Source organism: Plutella xylostella, chromosome 12 (genome assembly GCF_932276165.1).
Source record: "Plutella xylostella chromosome 12, ilPluXylo3.1, whole genome shotgun sequence".
Classification (NCBI taxonomy): domain Eukaryota; kingdom Metazoa; phylum Arthropoda; class Insecta; order Lepidoptera; family Plutellidae; genus Plutella; species Plutella xylostella.
Genome location: NC_063992.1, coordinates 4710184 through 4735416, shown reverse-complemented (window position 1 = coordinate 4735416; position 25233 = coordinate 4710184). Strand labels below are relative to the sequence as shown.

Below are 25233 nucleotides of genomic sequence, written 5' to 3'. Positions count from 1 at the left end.
CAAACACTTTATGTGTATTTCAATAGAAGAGATTCGTTATTCGGCTTTAACAATTAAAATTTAAATAGATGAAGGTAGGTATTTAATTCATTTCAAAATATAAGAACGTACCTAGATAAAGTAGTTTCCAATTAAATAAAGAGCTTGCACAGGCAGAACTTAAAAAATCATCTTAAGTTGATTAATCTAAATAAAAAAGGAAATGAAAATCAAACATTAGTACCAGAGCAAGACGAACTAGGTATGGGTGTAGTATAATTTAGAAGGACCAACTTTGCAATTAGCATAGACTTATCTAGTGCTGTTACTACTCTACCCACGTCCCCATACAGCCCTGGTAAGTACAATCGTGTGTGGTCCTCCGTTGCCAAGGTTACGAAGCTATCGCGACAGCCTTAACTGATGGACACAGCTAATTGTAGTGCCTAAGACAGGGCCTCCGACGCCGATTCTGAACTCTGTTACCCTAGTAAATGTCAGCTGTTCACGCTTCGATCCCATGACCCCTTCAGGGGTAGATTGCTTGTAAAATAACGGAGTTAAGTTGTTCTAGCGCTCGGAATAAGGATCTCTCTTTTTAAAAGGTATAAAAAAGTGCAGTTGCGTGATAATGATAACAAGCTGTGGAAAAAATAATGTAGTCTACTTCAACCTTGCTTCGCGTTTGCCTGTACAGAATAGATCACGTAAAATGCTGTTAAGCGCCCAAGGATAGATTGTTGGAATGATTAGGCCATGTGCATTTTTCATAATTACTCAACTACCGCATTACTGTAAAGTTATAATAATATTTTTTACAGCCTGTTATGTAGGCTACTGCATTAATGCCTATTAAGTAGGTATTTTTTGTATCACTTATTTATATTTATCTACCAGCAGTCTACTTATTCCTGTAATATAAATGTTATAATACGTACACATATTATTTAAATCATAAATATTTAAATCATAAGTAGTAGCTGTAACTCGACAAACATTAAAGCGAATTTAATCATGATAAATAATAAGACATAAAAACAGCAACCCATAATGAGCGTAGATTAAACATTACACATTTCACACGGAATATTTAAACATGCATGAGGGAAAACAATTAAATATTTAAATTAAACGTACAAACATATAGCCTGCATAAATCGCTCATAAAAGGAAAATAGTTATTTAGGTCAGTATACCTAGGTAAGTACCTAATTAATAATTTCATAGTCATTTCATTTATTTTTTCACGCAAAACTTGTTTACTTACTATGAGTTTTATATGAAATTGAATAATATTTATTATATTGTTAACATGACTAACAAAGACTTAACATTATTAAATGTTAAAAACATTGTATACAAAAATAAGGACAAGTGTTGTAACACAACCGTACAATTATATTTTTAGTAAGTAACTTAAAAAATATTGATTCTCAGTTGAAATTATAACCTTGAGACTTCAATATCGACTGACAAGCAAGGACGTACAAAGAACTCAAATCAATATAAAATATGTGAACCAGTGACCAATTAGAAGTCGCCAATAGTTAATCAAATTAAGATCATATTACCTACTTCCTTATTAGGTACCGACTCGTCTATTTTTCGGTCTAAGAGACCACCGACCACCAGTAGGCGATAGAAAAAAAAGAAAGAAAGAAAAATTGTTTAATCCACGTGAAATTTAACAACTATCTGTCGATAGTCATCCTCCACCATTTTACAATGGCCCCACGGCATTGAGGAGGAAAGAAATGGCGAAAGAAACTCATCGAGCATTGGAGATAGCTTCATTAATTCATAAATTGATTCTACCTATTAACAGTACCGAAAATAGGCAGAAAACTAAAACAATAATCGTTAACAAAATGTAATATGAGAAATTCTCATTGTAGAGTTTATTGGAAGAATAATGAGTACCTAATTTAATTTATGAAATTTCCTCGAAACAAAGTTACCTGAATCAGAGCTTTTACAACACCAGTCGGAACTTTCAACTGGCTTCGACTTTGCAAAGATCATTTGTAGCTTTCCTTACTTGAGTTTATAAATTGTTACAACGGTCATTGTTAAAACAAAGCTGCTAGTTAATTAACATGCAATGTCGCTATCTAGTTACTAGGAACGCAGAAGTTTTAATCTCGACTTAGGCTGCCGCAGGAATTTACATACTAACAATTGCCTTTGGCATTCTTTCTTTGGATTCCCAATCTTGATTGGAGCGCGGTAAGCTACAAATGTTTTATTTAAATTCATTTGCTCGCTCTCATCGCAACGCAAATTGAGATTGAGCTTTGGTAAGAAATAAATGTGGTTGTTAACACGAAAATGTTTTAGTTTATACCTAACTAAATAATTGTGTTTCGAGAAATAAGTCTTCAATATACTGAAAAAAGACAATTAGGATGTGTGTGTTTTTATACATGCAGCGTTATATATTTTTGGTATTCATCAGTTAGTGACAGTCATGTGTGTACAGGAAATGTGGCATGAGTGAGTACCGTGAACTTGCCTACACCTACCTACTAGCTTATTACTGATATTGATTGGTCTATTCTTAATTTTACTATCTACCTGGAAGTGAGAACCGCGTGTGGTCCTGTCTATTATTACGTGTTGCTCGTAAAACGATCATATCATAGTTGATATAAGGATCATATCGCGCCCACTTTGGCTGGAAACTTTACGAGATATCATCAATCTAAGATATCTATATGTTTAACTACCTATATACCTATAATAATATGATATATATTGTTAATCCTTTCTACACAATACCCTGAAGTAATTTTCTTGATGCTGCTTTTGACACTTATGATAATACTATGGCAATAAAGGTGTATATATCTTCAGAAACTTAATTAGATATCATTGTCTAGGTAAGTAGTGGCATTTCTCCTTATTTACGTATTATGTATTATGTATGTCAGTTCATGAGCATTTACTTACATTATTAACATAAATAATCTTAAATTCGAATTAATATTTTGTGACACAAAACCTAGAAGGTTTACGACTTACTCGTACTATTACAAAAAAACACTCAGATAAAACTAAGTACTTAAGGTGTTGCAAATATAGGAAAAAAGTAGCTGTTTGTTAATACCCAATCTTGTCACGGTGTTTTGATTCATTTTAAAATAGCTTTTCACGCACGGCAGACAAATCAACGAGTGACCTAGTAGCAATACGCTGAAACCACCTCCTATATTCAGTAGTAAGTTAATCTGATATTTATCAGAATAACTAACTAATTTACATATTCATTTGAATATGTAAATAAATAAATGGATAAAATCTTTTTAGATGATGCGAAGCTCACAGATTTCCAGCTTTCAATACATAATAAAACGAAAGTATATAGGTACATCGATTTTCTATAAAATGTCTTGCATTTACTGATCATTGAACTAACCACAACCACACCATTTTCTGAAACCACCACCATAAATCCGCATTACCATTTAACGATATTGGATTTACAAAAAGACATAAACACCTGCTTATTATGTAAATATAGGAACCGATTTAGTTTGTGGTAGCCCGTAAGTCTAACTTTTCGTTTTTATTGGACCGGAATATCAAAGGCATACTTTATTGAAAAAAAAAGTAAAGAGAAACCTCTAAAGTATGAACACAATTTTCTACGAATAAATCCAACGATACCGGGAAATTTTGTCGGAGTCAACCGTCCGAGAATAAAGGGCTGACAAGTAATACATACGTTAGCGAGCAGCGTAGGCGATCGATGCTTACGCTATAAAACAGCAAAGACTATTAGTTCGGCCGAATCTATTTCATCCGGAGTCCATAACTCAGGACAATACGTGACCGATGCTCACGCCCACACTCACATGCGCCATTATTCTCTCTGTTATCCACGACGGTGCGCTATCGTAGAAATGGTAACGAATTTCACGTACTCGTATCTACTACCGGGGTCATATCAGAGTAATAATATCGGCTAAAGGTGAGTCGGGAAAGGTCACTTCCTGGACGCTGGCGAATGCTGTACAACGTCGAAAGTGAACTAGTTCACTTTGTTCTGTACCTTGATTTTGAACTTACGCTTTCCAAAAACATTACAACTTCGGACGATTGTTGGTTTAACTTAACTCTTAACCCCTAGAAAGGTTTAGTTTGCCTGTGTGGTGGAGCAGAAACATCTTTTTGCGTTGAATTACGCAGTTCAGCTAGAGTTTCGTAGACAACAAAACCTGTAATTTATAGGCGCTGTTCTTCGTGTATTTTCCCTGGTAATAAAGCACAATACCCGGAAGTTGGGTTCGTTTTGCTGCGTAGATGTATGTAGTGTAGGTACTAGGGAAAAATGCAATGTAAGAGGTGGTTGAGTTGTGGGAACGTCTGGACTGCAATTTAGTGGCATCCATCGCGAGTTATTGACGATGAGAAAAGTTGGTGCCACGCCAGCCGGGTACTAACATTTCATACTAGGCGCACTGACTTTAAAGGAGTTCAACGATAGCCGGTTACGCGGATTCCCCATAAAAGGACGCACTTATATTTTTGTTCAAGCCCGTTGCGAATTTTGATGTAACTCTCTAAGTATCATGTGGCATGTGCGGCAGTTATTACAACCGCTTTTTTTGCGCAAAGCCGTTTTAGAAATACGTGATGATAAATAAAAGATTGAAGACAACAGTTACATGACTGTCTAGTCATAACTGGTGCTCTGTACGGTTGTATATAGAATCGTTCGATTGCAAGAGTTTGCCTATAACTTTCCGCCAGCAATATCTAAGGTAATATTTGTTTGCACTTCCTTATGACTTTCATTTTCCAGGGGGGCGGGTGTAAACCGCTATTTTATAGCTATTTGATAGACTTGCTCTCTAGATTAGTGCTGTGTTAGTTAGGTAAAGATCTATTTTATTATCATACTAGCTTTTACCGCAAGCTTCGTTTCGCCTTAAAAAGTTTTCCCGTGGGAATTCCGCGATAACAAGTAGCCCATGTGTTAATCCAGGGTGCCAGCTAACTCCATACCAAATTTCATTAAAATCGGGTCAACCGTTTTGATGTGAAGAAATAACTACATAGGTAAATAAATACATAAGTACACACATATTCACAATATTTTGCATTTATAATATTATTAAGATTTCTTAAACCTATGTAGGTACTAAGCTTGTTTCCAAATTATAAAAGTAAATTAACTTGGTGGTGTACAAATGTTCTGTTCTTTGCATGGCAGTCATATCTATTCCTATACAAAAAACGTATTTTTTTCGGTGCAATTAAAACTAAGTCTAAGTACTTTCCATAGTAATTGAAGAAATTGCTTCTTGGCAATAAGCCCGCCTTTGTATACACTACTTTTAAGTCCCATTTTTGTAACTGTGTTTTCTAAGTATGTAATAAAGTTTTTATAAATAAATTATAGGTACTTTGGGAAATGCAACCAATTTCCTCCTTCACTCTATACAACATGAAATACCTGGAATCCAGATTATCTAGATTGGTTCAAATAATTCACTAACCAGAAGCCTACTACTAACCTACCTATAACTGTCGGATTGAGGATAATTAATAATGTTTAGCCACGCCGCTGGTGCCAGGTGACGGATCGACAGAACCACCTCACACCGGATATAAGACTGACTGCATTAACTAAGTGCCAAGTTAACTTACTAACAATTTCTCTCTTACTATAGATCGCCTAAAGAAACCTTGATTTTGTAAATGTGCTGAAAGATTTAGAAAATTATTATTTGGGTAGTTTGATAGTTAGCCTCTTTGTCGCACATAGTCGACTAATTATTAATTATAGATTTATGTGAAATCAGATAACACTTACATGAAATATTGCACTTATTTATTGTTATTCGTACCTCATTTTAATTCTCATTTTAAATTCGTAGACCATTCGACTTTACCATATCAAAAAATACGTACTTAAAAATAGTTTTATCTTTACATGTATTTACTTCTCTACTATTTTATCACGTAATTTATGTTACCTCTGTGCGTATATTTATGTAGGTGTATACTGCGAAAGCGTATCGGTTTAGGAAGAAACGCAATGAGAAGGTCGAAGTACCTAGTGCGGCGCGGCGCAGAAAGCTGCTTGCCTTCAACCGGCCGCTGCGCCGATTTCTGAACGGACAAATAAATACACACTCCGTTTCGAATATTTTGCTTTTTGTTTTGTTGCAGACGCTCAAGGCCGCGTGGTATCCGCTTGAGTTCATTGAATTGCATGAACGCGCCCCACCCAACCTTTTTTATTATTTATTTTCTTCAAACTTAACTCTAGACTTGATTAATACAAATTATCGCCGGCTTTCTTGGAAACGGTAATCAATCTATTCATGTTAATTATGCACTAGGGTTTAATTTTTCGCTATCGACTCATTAAGAAATTGTTTAAATATTTCATTGCTTCGATTAATAGATCAAATTAAAACTGGTTTCCGTTTTAATCTTAGGTGTCAGATAAAGACGAAATCGGTACCTGTATATCAGATCACGACTTAATTACCAGGCGTTCAGGATTGCGCAATGGTGTGCCGAACGCAGCACGCGCCTTTTCATATCTTCATCAGCAGAAACCGCAGCAAAAACTGGTTGTTGCAAAAGCACAGGTAAATTTGCTACCACCCAACAACAATGGTTACGCTATTATTATAAACAAAAACGAGTCGAGCAGCCTGCATTAGTATTCGAATCCTAACGAAAGGCGAGAGTTGCAAAACTTTGTCTACTCGTATAGTGTACGTAAAGTGAGTGCTACAATTAGTAACGAAGTATACATTTGTACCGTGACAAATCAATTGTGTAACTTCGGATTAAGCCGTGGTGTTTATTTGACTATCGACCGTCTAGTCGTAAAATATCCATGAAAATTAATATCCGTAGCCGTCTTGTGGGAATTGTAATCAAACGATATTACAGCCGTATCAAGAAAGTTTTAAACGTAGCGTTTTTTAAATGTGTTGTTATCTTTAGTGAATTCAATTGAAAGGTTCGTTGACTCAAGTAACTGTATATTTATAAAATATATACGTCATTTTTATTAGTACGTAGATACAGTCACTTCAGTTAGTATTTGACGTTGAGTATATCGCTTATTGTCAAAACCTTAATCACAAACCGCCAGTCCTGTCGGTCCATACATAGCTGTACTTTTAGGTTATTTTTAATTGTTAATAAAACTGTAACAGCAATCCAAAAAAAAACATGTAAGCAGAACAACAAATAACATACCTACCTACTACGTCTAAAAGGAAATTAGAAGTTTACCTCTTACAAAGCGTACAAATATAGATAAGGCCTTCTTTTGTTCTGAGCTCGAACCGTTACGTTTACCTTCATTTTGGGTACAGAGTTGTGCAAACAGCACATCCGTAACAGACCAACAAGGGAAAATCAACTTAAATAAGTATTAACATACATGATCATATCTACACGTGTGATAGAACTCAAATTCGCCGAATATGAGACGCACCCACTCACTCCTGACATTCTGTTACATATACGAAACACATTGTTTTGTCATACGGCGTGTGAAATGTAGACAATCTACTCAATCTAACAATGGAAGACGCGTGCCGTGATATAATACTGTCAGTAGTTTCTACAACATAATGCGGCCATGTTATCCTAGTAACACACACCTACACTCGAGACATTTAGAGAAACAAACACTACCATTACCAGAATCGGTTATACGGTAATGGAACCGTAATAAACATATCGGCGTTGCAAAATTGAAACTTGTATTGTTCCGTAAATCTTATTGAGTGAAACGATAAGTGGTTGCTTTGATATGCTACAGTGTTAAATGCATTTACCTACGGGGGTTCTAGCAAGAATTTTAATATCTTAGTTTGGCAAGTAAAGGTTTTCCGAGGGCTTGCCACAAGCCGGCTGGCTGGCACGTGCGCCCGCTTACTTAAACACTCACAATTAGACAGAATACGCAAAATTTCAACATCAAACCAGTCCTATATGAGATAAACAATATCATTCCACTTCTTATGGGATAATATAAAAGAGATAAAATGAGATATTAAGTTGTAAAATTTTCTAGTTTTAGGTACTCATTATCACATTTCTATCGTCGGTTGCATTGCCGATGTTTCATTTTACGAGTATGTGTCAACTTCAGTTAAATTTCTAACAGTAAATCCAGTTACGATACGGGCGTATTCTGTAATTAAATTTATGTCTAATTGATCTTAACACTCCCGGGCCAGGTAATGAAACTTTATTTTACAGTTATTATAACAGCCCTGTTTACCTTATAGGCAATGAAACCGAATACCTTCGCTTCAGTAAAATCAATCTCCGACTTACGAATATTGTTCATACTGCCTTATTTATTACTTAAGTATTTTTTATGCATGTAATGTATCTGTTATACATATAAATTATGATGTATGACAAAATAGTTATGTAGCTATTATGTTTTATCTTTGAGTTTAGGATTAACTTCAGCGATGAGTCATTCATAAGGCGACGTAACATCTGAAAGCTGTGCATATTACAGTGCAAGCTCTCGCGGCATTATCTAGGCATCTGGGCGCTAAGACAATGGCCGCGCATGCGTACGGCGTTATCTCAGATCTACCTCTTACTACACTCTGCTCTCTTAATGAGGAGCGCTGTTCCACTTCTCCAGCAATGTGCTAATTGAAGAAGGAATAACAATCGCACGAAAGCAGGAAGTTACCAGCAGACTCAATAATTGAACTGAATTCCCAACATTTGCCGTTGTGCTTAGCATAAATTTTACGTATTATGTATCGTAAATGGAGCGAAATCTATAATACTCGGAGCACGAAGGGCGGTGAATGGAGTATGAACAAAATTGGCCCGTCTGAATCTCAAAATGTTTTCTTTTGAACTTCAAATAAGCAAAGGAAAGCGTGTGAAACACGGACGGATTGTGCTATCATTATGCCATGTAACTTCTGGTGCCCTGGTCCCAACATCTGCATGATACAAATGCAAATGGGCAGTCATAATCGCTTTTATTACACTAATTTCTCTTTATGACACAGTAGATTGTTATTGTAATTAAATGCATTCTTGTTGCAGGATCGTGATCAGACAGCAGTGTGAAGAGATCAAATAGAGTGCTTACAAAGGATGAGGGATAAGCAGCCTCGCTTGCAGCGCTACTTCGGCACATATATACTTGCACTGAGAGGTCAGTCATCTTTTTACCAGTTACATAATCTACATAATCACATTAATAAAATTCCATTTAACTTATAGGTACCTACACCTACATGTTGTAGTAGGAGGATTTTATAAATCGAGTTTTCGCGAAAATACTGGGGATATTGTAAAAACACGGATAATCATTTAGACAATGGTGATGTGGTAATCGGAGAGGCTCCTTTCATACACTTCAGAGGACCACATTATAAACAAATAATAATAAGCTTTAAAGCTTTATCAAAGTGAACTTTAACCTTTTATTGTTATTCGTGGTACGAAAGAAATACAAATGATATTTGAATGTACTCAACAGACCATTCAAATATTGGACAATGGTATTCATAGAGTTGATATCTTTTTCGCATCTTAATTCAATGCCATCTTCGATGTAGACATTCATTTTAAACCCTTTACAAATGTTTTTATCTCAAGGATTGTAGAGTATCTTGTATAATTATTTGATATTGCTGAGTATTTCTAAACATTTAATTTGCGAACATTATTAAACTGGTTAGGTATATCTATCTATTACGCTAACAGTATCATTAGATATCATTAATTTACTTTACTATACGTGTACTCGTTATTACCTACATACATTTATTTATAATCTTACAGCATAGCTAAGTATTTAAGTTAGGTTATGCCTACATCTGTTACAAACACTAGGAACATTAATGATTTGAGTCATAATAATATCAGTAACAGTTATACGACGAGTATAACCTAGCCATTATAAAATCACTGTACGGACTACCTCAAAATAGCGATACATATACTAGATACCGCTTACCTGGAACGCACGGCACAGGACAAGTCACATTTGCACATTGTCATATACCTAACACCCACGTCAACTTGCGCATAATTTCACGATTTAAATGTTCTCCCTTTCGAAATACATCCAGCCGACTGCGACGATAAATAACTGACAAATTACTCCATTCGCGCCAGCTAACACGTGCTAGGTGACATTTGCATGCTTCAGAATTGTTGTGGAAGGCTTGTTGAATATGGAGTGACCCGGCGACGGTCCCACTCTTACGACGTCAGGCCATAAGCACTCTCCGACCAGTTCCCAGCACCGACACTCCGTGCATGCTTTATTCAAGATCTCGGCGACGTAAGCTGCAGGATAAACTTCTCACTCGTAAATGAATTACTGATTTACTTAGTTCTACTATCCGATTACCGGCAGCCGTCGCCAATCAAATTTGAGCGCGCGCTGCACCCGACCACCTCCCATTTAACATGAAAGCCTGGTAACGTTGTTTAGTAACTTTGCGACTGAGTTATTATCACGACAGATGTGGCTGAGCCGGCGACTGGCTGTTCTGAATTTGAATGAAATGAAATGCTATTTCGCTTGTAAATAAGCCCACCGGGGGGTTGAAGTGAAACCGTGTCGCCTAATTTCCCTAAGTAGGTACTCACACGATTCTTGCCAAGTCGAGTTAAATTAAAGGTATACACAGTTCACCGCCCGTTTTCCGGTCATTACGCTTGCGGTAAGAGGCAAGGCCGTTGTGTGTTACAAATACTTTCATACGCACGACCTTACGCATTGTAGCTTCGAATATAGTGTTGTTGAAGGAGTGTTTACTGCCAAGTGAGAGTGCTGCCATTAGCATTGTACAATACGAGTGTTGTCTGCGGGGCAAGTACGATGTCTACAATCAGAACCTCCTCCCTCCCTCTTTGTGGTCGTGTCACTCGCGTGTCACACAACTCACACGAGTCCGCGAGGAGAAAAATATTTCGTAACTCAGTCCCGTAGCTGAATGCTTTATTCATTGAAACAACTTTACAACTTGTAAACGACAAATAAGTATACTTAGTTGAACAAACAGCGATTAGGTTGCTTAAGCTAAGCTTATTTTGTATAAGTACTTAACGGTTATTTTATAGAAATAGTGAATGGCATGAAATAAAAACTGGTATCCTTGACTAGAGATTACTCGAAAAAATCACTTTATTGAAAGCATAATACCTAATGCTATAAGGTTTAAAACCTTTTAGAAATTAATTTCGGTTGACGAACTTTTCCAATTTAAATTCACCGCAACATTTTGTTTGACGGCGAATATCTACTAAAGCGTTAAAGTTGAGATAGCAAGTGATTTTAGTGAAGTTTGTTTCTATGGCGGTTATTAAAGTAATTCCCTTACTTTGTAGCTGAGTGCTCCGACTCGCTGTCATTACAGTCGTGCTCAGTAAATAGTCCAGCATCTCTGTTATTAGATAACTATTTGCGAAGAATAGAAATAAAAGAAGGCTCTGGCTCGGAGCAATTAAAGGTGATCAGGGTTGAGCAATAAATCGCCGTGGGCTTGATCTGCGGCCGGCGGCCTCGCCTCGCCAACGACGCCTGTAATGGAACACATCCTTCCCGATGCTCTCTGATCTTTACTTTCAACATTTTTGTGGGACATCAAACTCAGCGCTTTGGTCGGTTAAGTTTGGCTGTTTTTCTGAGGTAGTGTTTTTGCCATGTTATTCGGTATTCTGGCCACGCCTGCTAAGTGAATACCAGGCTTGCAGCTCGTGCGGAACAAGACGCATCGAAGGCGCGCTTGTCACATTGATTTTCCGCGTAAAGCCGCCGCGCACTGCCTAAAACGTCCTTCCGGATAACTCCGCTAATCCACCGTAGATACACGTTCCAAGGCGTTTACCTTTCTGGCATGGCAGCAATTATAAGAAAAAACTAACCGCCCATCGTGCGTACACACTAACAGAGTACTAAGCACTACTAGTTTGTATTGAAAGTAAAACCTAGCCCCGATTTATGTCCATTACTTGCTTAACGACGATGTGGAGTTTATTTTCTGTGGCTGCGATAAAATCTTATACATAGCGCATAGGTGAAAGTCTGTTTCACATTAAGCCTATAAAGCCTGCATTCAAGTGCCTTAATTTGTCACTCTGTTACGTCATATCCCTTTTTAGTCCGCGCGTCGGCAAGGACGGCGGCGGGGTAATGGAGCCACGCTTACTCAACAAACATGTCGGCTGGAGACTCGACCGTAATTACATGTACATAGGGGGGCTAATTAGCACTGAGTTTATCACGACAGGATCATCCTCGTAATGACGGATCAATGGATGTGGCCGCTGCAGCCAGTTAAACTCGTCCCAATAAGCAAAGCGATAATAGCTCCTACATCGGTAGTTACGTTAAATCGTTTTTTGTTGCAACTTCGTTAATTATTCCTTCCTCAAATTACATCAAGTAATCAGCAAGAGAATCGTGAGCTTTCAACTATTAAAAAGTGTGTTAAAAGGCTTGTTTGCAGACGGCATTATGCTCTTCAGACGGACAGCTCTCATAAAGAGCTTGCAAATTAAGTAGTATTAGAACGTCTACTTAATTTTCAAAGACCACCCAGTTTAAGTAGGTAGTCGGTTATAAAACTCAACTGGATTGATTTCAAAACCATGCTTCTAGTCGTCACGATCTGTTAGATCCATCTGGCTTACATCTTGGCGCAATTTTAAGAGCTCCGAACACGGATGCATAAATAACATACTGATAAGAATAATGCATTTTACATGCGCTTTGCATTATAACAGTTACATTACATCCGGTGAACGGATCTGTATTGGCATTGTGGGCGGAGGGAAGCCAAGTGTTGCTGATGAAATATATTCAGGCATTCCCAAACAACAATGGAAAGCAAACCACTCATGATTTATTATGAACGGATCAACTGTCTTCTTATCAGACTTAATTTTCGTTAGTTTTTTGTTTCGAAATTTAAATGCTCGAACGGACTCATTTCTTTTATTATGTAAGTGGCCGGTGGTATTTGGGATCCCATAAAAAGGATTGCGTCACTCGGGGCACCTCGTCGCCATCTGCATTGTCTAACTGTCACCAGCTGGGACCGGTCCGACCGCGGCTTATGACAATAACCCGCCGGTGACACAACTCCTAACGGACCTCAACTTAAACTTACTGATAAGAACGTAATTGCGAGTAATGGGTATGAGTGATGACTCCGGTATAGATCAAGTCGATTTCACATTCGCCGAATCAATAAGGAGCCATTACGTAAGGCAAGATGTTATTACGTTGATTATTTAATGAAATTGTTGGGAATAATCAGTGGATTTACGAAGGTTCCTGAATCGGATTAAGCTGGTTTTCCTTTGGGAGCGGTGGCTTCCCGTTACGCGGAGTCTGAGCATATTATGCACGCTGTCACATCCATACAGCCTCCCGACCTAATGGGAGCAACAAGTATGGCCGCGGCGCGCGCTCTTGCCAACTGTGGCGGCACAATACAGCGATTAATTAAACATTTGTCGGCGCTCGCCACAAATCTACGCCAGCGTGCCCTATTCCTACAACTGACCGATGCTTTACGACGCCGCCGCCGATATTTTTTTATTGTAAATCTCCTTGAGACTTCATGATCCTGTCGGCGGGCTTCTGAGAAATAGGCAACATGTGGAATTCTTTAGAAAAAAATGTCTGTCGAAATACTTATAATGTAGTCGTAATTGTAGACTTGATTGACTCGGGCCAGATGTTTGCGCGTGTGATGCAGAATGCACCGGCAATGCTGCGTACGGCAGTAATTCACGCGGGTGTATGTTTAAAGGAACATTTGTCTGCACATTAAGGCAGGGTATGCAATAACGAGCGGACTGATGGTCATGTTTCTCACGTGAACCCCGACATCCTCCGGGGACTATCGCTAACAAGATAAAACATAAATAAAATTAGCTACCGTTTGAAAACGTCTGCTGGATCCGAGCTGCGATTGCTCAAGTTGTATATCCGATTTAAAATTCAACTTCCTTATAAGAAGATTTTAAGATTTAATGTTGGTACGCAAGTTAGTAATTGTACATAAATTGCCGGTTGCGCGGGCCCGCCTCGCTGGCGCTTTTAGCTTGAGTTTTACAATAAATAAGGGCTAATTGAAGGTTTCATATTTGCTAATGGTCGATAGACTTGTTATTCCGGGCACGTTGCTAACAAAGGCAGTGGAGCGCGATAGGCGCGCGATACCGCGGCAGCGCACGCAGGCCGAATGATAACTGTAAGCTCACTCGCTATATGTTTTTCCCATAAGACATAAGTTTTCTCTATACGTCTCGCTGTCGCCCGGTGCCGTAATAGGCCCTTCAAACTGGTTTCCGGGAAGTCACTTGGACATAGATAATATTTATTTTTTCGTATTTGAAGACCCTTAGGAGTCCCGTGTGACTGCTTTTGAAAACAAAATTTAGATTGTTTAAAGGTTAAAAACCGTATGCCATATAGTCCGGTTATGTAATGCCATTAATACATTAGCATTTACGTGTGCTTAATTCCGTAAGCACGATGTCGATATAGGTTGATGGTGATACAGTTGCGTAGGAAGCGGCGCCAGCGTCGCAATGGCGGAAGGTGTGGACTCTGCAACATTCGCCATAAATCTCTATTTATGTCTTCTCTCAGTAAATCCCAGCATCACACACCGAAACTCAGCAAGTTGTCTCCTAGTCGAGTATTTATTACCATACCTAGCGCTCCCCGTGAAGCATCTCCACGGTTATCATAATTTATTCGCATACGAATGAGAATACTGTGTTAAATGACACTCGCGCCTTATCTGGCTCTATAATATTCAATAACTCATCTTGATTATGGCTAAAATTTTATTTAACGACGCATTTTTATAACACAGCAGCTTCCACGCATGGCATATTGTGTTTAAAAGGTGTGCGGCCATTACGCGGACAATTTGAGGGCATTACGTTACCTGCACGCTCGAAACAAGCCAACGCGTGCCGAAATTGTGTGATTTCGCCAAATGTGACTCATATGAGTATGAGGCTTAAATCTGAATATGAATTCAGAGCATATTACCATTCTTTTTCAGAACACACGTCATCATAAAAGTATACGCGGCTCGAATAACAACCCCGTGTGTCAGCGTTGACATCGCTGCAAACAAAATTGTTTACCGAGCCCACAGAGCGCGCATTTAATCAATATCGATACCTTCTATACTTATGAGTTCCTAGTACCTATTCGCAGTGTGCTGACCTTTACTAAAACCACATTAATTGACAAGCCCAAGCATTATAAGTAGGCCACTTAACCGATAGGTACCCAAGATTTGATCAACATTAAAACGGACAGCATCGTTTAAAGGGGAAAACCTAAGGCGTAATTAATAATGCGAAAGTTTACGTTACGAAAACGATTGCACAAGTTCATGTTACGAGATGTTCACGTCGGCACAATACCGGCCTCTTTCATTAACCATTGACGGGTCTAAATGATTAGGTTACTGACGTAAATCGGTCACAGCGATCAATGGATGCCTGGTTGAACAATAGGACGGTCATAGGTACACGCGATCATTTGCTACGATTAGCCAACTCTACATAACGAATTCAAGCCATTATTTACTAATCAAAACAAGGCAAACAAAGAGATTAAAACACACAAAATATTTTTCCAAAGGATTAAATTCTCGTTTGCGAAACGATATTTCAGTATTATTTTGATTTATGATATTTTTAGGAAAGGGTCGAAATGCCTCTGGCTAAATTCAAGCGCAGCAAATTAAAAACCATGCCCCATCCTAAAGCTGCGTACACACCGGGCCAACGAACGCCCAACGAACGCCAACGGTTATCCCAACGATGGATATTTAACATACATAATACAGGGCAGATTGCAGAAACGAAGACCAACGAAACCCGTTCGTTGGCCTTCGTTGGGCCGGTGTGTAAGCAGCTTTATTTAATCGACCTACTTCTTGAAAAGCTACGCAAGATCTTTCTAATAAAGTTTTGTTCATAATATTTTTATTTCGTCCTGCGCGCATTTCTTTTTTTCTGTATTTTCCACAAAGTTTAGTTAGTTTTGGTAAAATGTTAACAAATATTACTATGAAAATTTACCATGCCAAGCTGCTCACATGACTTACATTTATTTTATTTATTGTCACATAACATATATATATGCAATTTCTTAAAAACTAAGGCACAAATAGGTGCTCGTCTGCATTCCAATAACATTTAACTGTAACCACTTCTAGGATAACTCAAGTCAACTAAAACAAATATTATACCTCGGTCATATTTCTTATTCTGTATGTTTACTTGACCAAAGAAGCGGCAAGAAATGGGTCGTATAATCTGATTTGAGTATTTAGCAGCACAGGGCCGGCTAAGCTACTTACTTGCTCGGCCACTTGACCGCCATTATTACACAACATGTGGGGAGGTTAATACACTACAAATACCCAGTAAAGCACACGGTTTTATATAATGTATACTTATGGCAAGGGCCAAGAGGGATAGTCAGGCATAAGCATAACACATTACGATTAAAATATAAAAATCAGTGCAGTCATTGAGGCTATCAATTCTGTTCGATTAATTGGAAAATACTATACCTAATCATAATTACCTATATAATGTAAATAAAGCTATGTATTGTAAGGTGTTATTTTCGATATACCTACCTACTTAATCATAATGTGATGTTATAGCTACCCTTAAATATGTTTAATACGTAATGTGTAGGTCGACAAACACACGTCAGGTTATTCCTCAACGTAAAGATACTTCACTAACAGCATTAACAAGGATTTTACAAAAAGGTTTCAGCTTTGCGTCGCTTGCTAAACCGCTTTGATTAAAATAACTTCTTTCTAGTTCGCTGTAATGGATACTTGCGGATTATGGACAAAGTTGTGGGGGTTTCGGCCCCGCGGCCAAATGCCACTTAATCTGACAATGTATCTGAAATCTGAACCTATAATTGTATCGTTTCAAGACATAAACACAAGGCAAACTCAATATTTAAATGCCATTTTGGTTCAATCAAAAGTGCTATAAGCTTGGGATTTAATTAGAAAACAATAACATTGAAATCACGGTTCGGACCAACCTCTATGTACCCACAATGGCACGAGCATAATAACCAGATAGATCATGGGAATCTCCAACATTGTTCCCTAAGTACATAGAGTTCGTGACAGATGGCAGCACGAACCCGGCTGATACAGCCGCACCATCCATCTACTAAGCTGATTTACTGGGCCCCAACAAAGCACTGCAAAGATGCCCTCTGCATGGTGGATTAAAATAATTCAGACTTCAACTCAGACCCACCAGTGATTAAATATAACCCCGGGAGATTTATAAGTGTTTATTTCTAGCAGAGGCTATCCTGCGTGAACTTCGGCTTAGTGCTTGTATACCATTTTCCAGAACCAATGATATGGGGGACGTTTTCATGACGTTTTGAGTTTGGCAGTTTTAGAGATGTCCGAGAGTAAAATTCTATCGACTTGTACCTATCGATATTTGTACGGGTCAATTTGTATGTGTCAGATTAAACACCGACATTGATGATCAGTTCATCTTGCAAACAATCTATCCGAGCCAAATAGTCACAGTCCTGTAATATAATTATTTTTGTTCTATCAACCAAACTCAAATGAATTACAAACTCACGACATTCCGAGTTTAAAACAGCCTTTCTCGGCATTTTGACAAAAATAACAAACAAAATGTCAAAATCAGACCGAAATTTTCCAACAACAATAGGATAATAAAACCATAAATTAAACTTTACTCAAATTATACGAAGGATATCGATGAACTACATGAAGGTAGATTATTAATAAAATATATTAAAATTGTTATTATTCTGAGAGGCAGCATGAGAGAGATATGCACTCTGATTAAAAACATCATAGTTTGTTTTAAAGCTGTTGATGAGAAAGTAAGTAAGAAATACTATATACCTACTTACTATAATACAATGTAAAAAATTCTAATATTTTATCGATTTCAGAACGTCGACTTTGATGTGTCCCGTCTCTAGTACGTTCCATTTTACCAAAGTGTGTACTCAAGAAATATATATTATCTGTGGTCGTTGTCAATAAAATGACAGATTTTGCAATAGTATTCATGCGTTAAATGGAAAATTTTAAAGTGTCACCCATAGCATTGGTTCTGGAAAATGGTATAATATAAATGTTTGTCGTAGTCGCCGGTGTAAGCAAAACGCAATTGCATGAAAAATATATTATGGGGACGGGCCCACCATCATATGCAATCGTTTTAGAGCAGCCAGTTCTAGTCTGGAGAACAAAATAAGTTCATATGTGGGGCTTAAACACTTTAGACAGACTGCATAAAAGTGCATTATGTTAATGAAGTTTTTACATCAATTGAGGTTGCAAGTATTGCGACATATTGAAAAGTGTAAAAATATTTGATGAATGACGTGAATACTGAGCGAATTAGCGTAAATACGGAAACAAAGCCGTACCAAGTTTCCAAATACGACAATATTGAAAATCGAATCGATTGTATTCGACAACATTCTTGCTTTGTAAATGGTAGCCGCATAATTTGTCAATGATTACAATAAGATTTTACAATGGCTGTACGGGGAGCCGCATAAATCATAACTGCAGTTGTGGCGCCGACACACAGCAGACATTGCGAAACAACGAGCTGCAACAAGCCCGGCCCCACTATACACGGTCAGGCTCGGTCATTTGAATGGCAGGCCCTAATTAACTGTCAAGTAATTCGACATTATTACCCCAAGATCAATATCCAGTGCTAACGTTTACGCTAAATTAAATAGCGTTTAAGGTTGCCGATTTGGAAATATCTAGGGTGTTTTATGCAGCTGTTAGTCACAAGTGATATGCAAACGCGAGCCGTCTCGAACGCATTGGTCACAGAGCTCTTCGGTTCGCTACGGCTGTTGCCGAAGTAGACGGTGCTCCTGGCAGCCTCTTGCCCTCTCGATCCTGCGCGGCCGCGGCGACGGTATCGCGTTCGCACGCATATTACATGCGCTGCCCTCCAGCGATACATCTACCTAACAGTACTGACCAGATGCAAACCGCACAGTTGAAAGTCCTAGGCGATCGGGCATAGAGTTTGTTTTGCTCTGCGTGAACAGGATCGGTGATTTGGCCGGAGTACACAACGGCGAGCCGCGTGATTAGACGCCACACGATAGCGCCCATTGTCGGTACACGATCGCAGCGTGTACCTCTTCAAATTGCGGAAATGGAAACTCTCTCACTCCGCTAGCGGGACATTTCAATTGCTGCCTCCCAAGCCGATGGGCAAACGTTTAATGGAATGGAATCGTCCTGCAGTAATAGGGCGACACCAATTAACTGTAGAATTTCAGAGACAAACATGTTATGAACGTTGAAATAACTGTCTCCGGTAAGATATTCCAACGCGCAGATGAAACGGCGGCCAATACTCGTAAAACTCACGCGACACGAGGGTATTAGAGCGCCGGTAACATTGTTTACGAGCTTCCTAATGAGAAATGCCATCGAGTGGGAATTCGAGCGTAACTAACAAGTTCCCCGTCTTTTCGCTCCATCCTCGGCTGAAATTACGACGAGACTTATATGAACAGTCCTGGAAAAGCCAATTTGCCAACACAGGTAGGTTTTTTTATTTCTAATCATTGCAGGAAATGGGTGTATTAGTCAGTTCATTTGAAAGCAGATCTTTTCCCGTAGGCTTAACGCAAATCTCCCGGGTTGGAGGAATAATCTGGAAAGCCGGAGGCAACTCGAGGTGCGATTGCTCAATTGTCTCGAACTGTCTTGCCGAAGATTGCGGATTGGTGATAGATACCCTGAGAACGGCCATATCTCAGCGAGAATTCTCCAGCATGATTTATTAATATGCATTTACCGCCATCCATTTATAGTGTTGCTTTCAAAATTATTCCTCTTTGTTACCATCGGCAAGAAAACACAAGTATGAATGATGCCTCCCTCGTACTCCTCGGAATACTTGGGTCGTTTATTGAAATTTAAAAAGAGGGATAAAAATATTTACACTCGAACGCAATCAACAAAAAACTCCCACAAGCAACGTAGAGAACAATCAATCTTACGGGCCCTGAAAGAAGCCTCAATCAAAACAGAATACGGAGGAGCTGCGGGATAAAGGGGCCTATAAATCATAAAATCAAGGCCCCATTCAAACTTGTTTATTTGGGCGAGAGGTAAAAAAATGTTTTGACCCTTCTCGACTCGTCGGGCCATTGTCAGCGGCCGGCTACGGGCGCATCTCCAATTTGTCCAGTATTGGAATGGAATAATCGATGGAGCTATGTTATTTATGAGCTCATTAAAATTTCTATAGTTCACACTAGTTTTTCTATATCGGAATCTGACCAGGGCAACTTTAATTAAAGATGTTACTTTTTTAATAATCTATATCAATGTGAATCTTCGATCGTTATGGAGGTTTTTAAATACAGGTCTATTTTAAAAACTGTGTTAATTTCTGGTCTACAAGGCCCATGACATATAGGTGAATTTTATCACCTTTGACACATATAAAATTTAGCAGACTTCGGGCCCTGGTCACATCATAAAAAACAATCAGTAAATACATTAACCGGCCTTCGAGAAGTTAAAAAAAAAAACTGTAGTACACTTCCATGCATGGACAGCGGGCACGTAGTTAGCCCCTCTTCCATCATAGCAGGGCTTATTGTTTTATTGTGGTCCCCTGTTATCTAGCTCGGTGCAAGCGCATAAAACGCTTCCGCGTCTCTTACAATTAGGACTTGCCTTAAAATATAAGAGACTGCGACAGTTTTTAATGTTTCTTTAAAAAGTCGTTAGTTACCCACATAGTATTTAAATCTTTATATATGGCCTATAATTATCATCATTGACTTGTTTTTGTTGTGGCAAGTTTCATTTTACTTCTTAACTATACTTTGAATTAGAGAAAGCATTTGTCACATCTACATCGTTACCAGGGTACCATAGGAATTAGAATCTCTGTAAACCGATATTTTCGCTCAAATAAGCTTCGCTGTCCTCCCTCTGTTAGAGCATACCCCCACTCGATTAACCTCTGCTCTATGGTCGGTGATCACCTCATGCACTCGCTCACTGACCCTTGCTTATTTAATTTTTACCCCACAGCCACGTTGCACAATGACCCCTGATTGATCTACCTACTAGCACAGCTTGATACGATATTCTTGTTCTGTGTTCTACTTACATTGTTTGGGGGCATAAGCAGATTGCATTGCTACATACTTAGCTTCGTTAAGAATTATGTTGGAATCTTGATTGGATGTTTGCGCTTGTTTGGAATTTTTATCTGTAAGTTTTTAGTTTGGCTGTGTGGTCTTTGTGGGTAGCAAACAAAACAAATAATTTGATCAACCTATAAATGTCTGAAGAAGTTAAACCAACAATTCGATCAGATAAGTATTGTTTATCGGTCTTGTCAATAGGAAACTTGGAAAAAAGATAATTAAAATTTCTGGGTTTCTGGTTTGTTGGATCCGAGAAAAGGTTTATAAATAATAATACTTAATAGTAAATGCAGTTATTCCAGGTATACAGTCATAATTTATACATACAGTATGTACAGATTACAAATTATTAATATTTTATATGCATTTATCTACAGCTTTTGAAGATGGTTCTGCCAAGTTTCAAAAAACTCTGCTTACCCACCGAAGTAGGTACTTTTTACTTCATTTCTTGCAAAACCACATCAAAAATCTGATGGAAGTTTTAACGTTACATTTTTTCTATTGTTCACTTCAGCTATGAGATACTATCACAAAAAATCTTTATGTTTCTGTCAATAATTTTGTTTTGTTTGAGTTCAAAGTGTAAGAACGTTCATCATTCTCAGAAGTCAAGAGTGGTCGACCGTTATTCCGTGCAGTCCATATTGAGTCATAGAGCCATAACTCTGATCGTTTTATGGTGATTTGATACCATTCACTGAGAAATTGGCATTTAGCACTCACAAGTGCACTTCTTATGCGATCTGGCCTCGACCGCGAGCCATGGAACGAATCGCTGGAAAGGGCTCCGCTGTTATCAGATAATGTATCCAAACTATGCAACATTATTGCAGCCACATGTGCCATGTAGCCTCAGCCATCGCCCTTAGCTATTATTCCGAGTATTTCAGATTGATCGGATGTTCCATTGTTCACTGATTCCGTCCTATCCGCTGGCGGTTGATTATCGATGCCAGATACCGAATCGAAAATGGAATAAACAATGAGTATGCACATCTGTATTCCACGTGTGGATATTTCACCGGGTGCGATAGGAAATGATATTCGCGCTGCAGTTCAGTGCAGCGACCGCGACCCTGACCCGAGGTCGTCGACCCGGCGCGTGACACTTCGATCCTCTATCGATCACGACGCGCGATCGCTGCGCCATCGAACTATCGACTCGATATTTTTGTACTCTTATCAGATGGGACGAGCTGCGGCCCACGAGGCAGCGTGACTTGGGACGCGACGCTTCATTCCGCCGACGCGGCTTCTTTGCCCAATATAATCAGCCTGACACTAAACAGTTAACCTCTTGCATTGTATTTTGTTAGTACCGTTTTCATCTCGTCGGCAGGTGTATTGATTATATCACAGTTTTTGTACAACAATGGCTGATAGTTCGGTATCTCTATCTACTCTGCTAGATCGTGAGTCCAATGAAGCGCGAAGAATGACACACTGTTTAGTTGAACTTCTTTTACTTGTCGTGCGCTTATTTATCAGCTTTCTTTCATCTTGTAGTAAATTGTGTACTTGTATCTTATTATTATTTTAAATTTTTTATTGCACAAAATACGAATTTATATTCAGTTTACCATCGTGATTGAAATCGATCAGACTCAGGAAGATACATAGAGAACATGAACCTGAAATCTGAGGATATAATATTAATCTCTCTACCTGGCTCATCCAAAAAGATTGATAGATAGAAATTATAGTAATATTCGGTACCTCTACCTACGCGTTATATTATTACAATGTTATCGACTGTAGATGCCATCACAGCTACCTCCTGCTGTTTCCTACCACCTTAGTACCTAGCCACACCGTATATCTAAGAAAATTGTTTACAGATAGAATGACAACGATAAACACCTTCATAGTAAACATTATGTTGCCCAGCTGTTTACTCACATTTTTTTTCACTAAAAAGGATTCATAGTAAAACTTACAAACTTACCTATTATCTATGTCTCTTTTCAATGAGTAAATCCAATTTACTTTACGAGTTTGTAACTGTACTGTAGTTAGTCAGTGTCCGTACATTTTGATTAACTGCTTGCGTGCTAACGTGAACAATTATCTAAGACGGAGGCTCAATACTTTACCAGACAATCACCGTCATGATATTCTGTAACTAGTCCCGCCCACACAAATCCACTCTTTCGACACTCAATAAAGCATAAATTATAATTTTAAAACTTGTCATGTAGAGACGTGTTGTAAGGCATGCGTTTCATAACGAACGGTGCAACCAGTCTGTGTACAGCAAAATCTAGCAAGCAGTTGTAGTTGGGGCCCATAAATCGAGTGACCGACCCGAAACCAAAAACATTAATTGACTTTTAGCACTGTAAATCATTCATAACTACATTTATTGGTATTAGTTAATTTATATAATAACTAGACGAGTTATTATTTTCATATTTTGTAATTAATAAAACTAGCATTACTTTTCATTACAATAGCTATGTATGTTCTATTGACAACGGAACTTTGTCATAAACGATCCACATCACGCATCTTCTCTATAAATCTTACGCAGCCCCAAGACGGTACATTACTATTGATGCCGTGTCACATCATTCTCTAATGGCCCGCGTCTGCTCGTAAGCAATACAATTTACAATCATATGGAGCGCATTTATCTTAGGTAACATTGCACAAGATAGGACTCGAAAGCAAATAGTCTCAGAACAATGCCCTTAGCGATCTACGCTGACCGGCCGCCTCGCATCGCACGTTGATTGTACCTTACGATGACAAGCTCACGCTATCGCAAATAAGTATTTATTGCAGCCGCATAGGCTTGTTTACAGCCTGAAGCGCTGTGATATGATCCTTTGTCTATGACGTCCTGGTACAGGAACCGGTCGACCTCCTGCCGGATTACTATCCGAAATCATTTATCTCGTATGAAATGAATAATTTAAACAATACCTAGGTGGATAGAGCTATTAGTTATCGATTAAATACGAAACTAAATTAATGAAATCAGTTTACGTCTCACCGCTTCGTCGCATCGTAAAAATTCAAGAGATGTAGTATAGAAAACTTTTTATAAATTGTATATATAGAGGAAGGTACCTATAATCGAATCTTAAATCTTCAACTCATAAGCACCTTACTTATCTCATATCACATCATCGTCAGAGTGGTGAATCGTAAAAAAACATAGTTATACAATGCGTTACTCAATGATAACGTTTTTACCAACAAAGAGATTCCAAGGAAGAATTACACGATATCCATTCAACACGATTATTAGGCGAGTGAAGAGGTCAAAGATACCGATCGCTTACCGCACCAATCTCACCGGCGAAGTTCAAGCTGAAATTATTATAATAGCTTTTGTTATAAGTACTAGGGTGTACAGACAGGTTAAATATTACATGCTCTATAAAGAACAATGCCTAAAATGGTCGCAGTCGTGATCTTGATTTTACAAACTTTAATGATGATAACCACAGTGCTGGGTGACTGAGGCAGTTCTCGGGAAATTTAAATTACAAATATACTCTCTGTGACAAAAACAAGACATAAATAATTGGTTAATTATTATTTAAAATTAATTAGGTATAAATAAAATTAGGTTTAAAAAACTATAAAAGAAAATGAATATAACTACATAAAACCTGTGCGGTACCAACAACATGTAAACCTCACAGAAAAATCTACCAGTTTATTATTTATAATGTGTCCGTTTTCACACAGACTAATTGACAAGTTTAGTAGGTAGATACTCCGGATGCGGCAATGACCATAGACTTAAATGACCAATAAGCTGTGGGCACACGACGCGCATGCGTGTAGCATCAACATAAAGCTCGCCGGAATCCTAGGAGCGTAATTGTTGCTTCGGGTCAGCATGACTCCTTATAACCCCAGCGTTCCTAGTACTTGGTAGCTACTGCTACTGAGGAACGATATACTTCTGTCGGTGACCTCGGCTTGCCCGCTGCATTCCTTCTTTGGCATAATAATACACATGAGTCCGC

At 38.4% G+C, this 25233-nt stretch overlaps 1 protein-coding gene across 1 annotated transcript in view; it reads left to right on the top strand.

Moving 5' to 3' along the window:
• LOC119693963 (cadherin-86C) overlaps positions 1–25233 on the top strand; it is a 53263-nt gene that overhangs the window by 9006 nt on the left and 19024 nt on the right. Inside the window, exon 2 of the mRNA XM_038119035.2 lies at positions 9043–9154. The gene's annotated coding sequence lies outside the window, so the exon portion shown is untranslated. The remainder of the gene's footprint in view (positions 1–9042; positions 9155–25233) is intronic.